General features: G+C 51.7%; 1 long non-coding RNA gene across 2 annotated transcripts in view; it reads left to right on the top strand.

Annotated features, from left to right (window-relative positions):
- Positions 1–508: 508 nt before the first annotated feature.
- Positions 509–1,679, top strand: part of LOC118164921 — a 25,505-nt gene continuing 24,334 nt past the window's right edge. For both annotated transcript variants that reach the window (XR_004749742.1, XR_004749743.1), the window contains exon 1: positions 509–1,633. This is a non-coding gene — a long non-coding RNA (uncharacterized LOC118164921). The remainder of the gene's footprint in view (positions 1,634–1,679) is intronic.

The following is a 1,679-nucleotide window of genomic DNA, read 5'->3' as shown; positions in this document are numbered from 1 at the left end:
GGGGCAACCGGGGGGGGGGGGGGGGGGCTCACCCAGGGCGCTGCCCGCGGGATTTCGTTTTGCCTGGGGGATACAATGGGGGAAAACGACGCTGTGCCCGCTGATGATAAGGGTCGGTCGTTATCAGCGGTATTCGGCTGCCGGGGATGCATCGCCCGGCTGCGACGGCCGCAGTCCCCCCCGAACCCCGAACCCCGACCCGCTGGAGCTGCTCTAAAAAGGGAATCAAAGCGAGCCTTGTACAACATGGGGGCATCCAGCCGCGGCAGCTTCACTAATAATCGTATTCACGTGCATGGAATAGTCACAGAGAAAATCCTTTCGAATTTTTCCAGCGAGCAAAACTCATTAAAAGATGCAGTTCTGGAGCCAGATACTCTTTGCTTTGTGCTCCCAGGGAAGGGAAAAAGCTACGAATTATTTTTTATTTTTGTTTTTTAAATATATTAAATATATATATATATATATATAAAGAATTTTTCTGCCTTTCTCTGCGGGAGATCTGCATTTTTGGGGCTTTTGTTTGTTTGTTTGTTTGCGCAGAGCCCAATGGAGTGGCACGTTCAGGTGAAGGAACAGAAATCCTCGTGTAAAAAATCCTGGGGCGAATCTCACGCTTTCGTGGGATGGGATCTGGGCTTCTCTTTGCTTCATGGGGCAGCAGAGAGAGGAATTCCTAGCGTTGTTCGCCTGTGTTACCATCTCGGAGGTCCTGTCCGGACCGTCCAGTGGCTCTGCTGAGAGAACTGGAAGATTTCTGATTGTAGCCCGACAAGGAAATAGCTGCCACTTAGGAGACGTAAGCGCTTTCACTCGAGCATTTTACCTATCCCCGAAATGCAAATTTATCCCTAATTTCAATAGTGAGTGGGCTGCTTCGTCAGAGAAGCTGAGGAAGGGCTGGCTAATAAATATACCCCAGAGATAAATTATCTCCTCGAATGAGGTTATCAGCACTTAAATTGTAGGAGCGCTTTCAAGACGTGAAAATATAGGTATGTGACAGATAGATAATTGATTAAAGCAGAAAAGAAAAACAACAACACACACCACGAAACCGACGCAGAAGTGTTATCCGTAGGTTACCACAGAAGCGCTAACTATCTCCACGTTGGAAGAGATGGCAATTTGTCTTAGAAAAATTCAACACTACGAAAAAAAAAAAAAAAAAAAAAAAAAAAAAAAAAAAAAGATTCCCCTGCAGTTGCTGTCGCTCGGAATCGATAGGATAGCACAAAATGCCTGATGCCTGTCACCGACAAACAGTGCTGCGGAGACAGTTTATCTTTACATTAAATCTGGGACATATTAACTGTTCCGTGGTCTAAAGCCTGTCTGCTCTGCCTATTCCAGCCGCGACTGAATCTGAAGGAAATCAGATGTGCGAGAGTGGTCGCAACGTGCTAAGCTAGAGGAGCTCGCCGGAGTTTAAACGCCGTCGCGATGGGGATGAGCTCGGTAGGGCGAGGAAGGAAGGAAACGGAGCCGAGCTGTCCGAGGGCGCTCCGTCAGCCTCCCCGCACCGACGGCACCTCCCGCGGCCCCGCGGCGAGTTCCCGCCGCCCTCCCCGGCCCACCCGCGGCACGGCCACGGCCACCGGTGCCCCAGCCCCGGCGGGGCCGGCGGGAGCAGGTACCGACCCCCGCCGATACCCGCCCGGGGGCCCGGGGGGGCGCGG

Source organism: Oxyura jamaicensis, chromosome 3 (genome assembly GCF_011077185.1).
Source record: "Oxyura jamaicensis isolate SHBP4307 breed ruddy duck chromosome 3, BPBGC_Ojam_1.0, whole genome shotgun sequence".
In the NCBI taxonomy this organism is placed as follows: Eukaryota; Metazoa; Chordata; class Aves; order Anseriformes; family Anatidae; genus Oxyura; species Oxyura jamaicensis.
The sequence above is the reverse complement of the archived record's forward strand: the minus strand, read 5'-3'. Positions and strand labels throughout refer to the sequence as shown.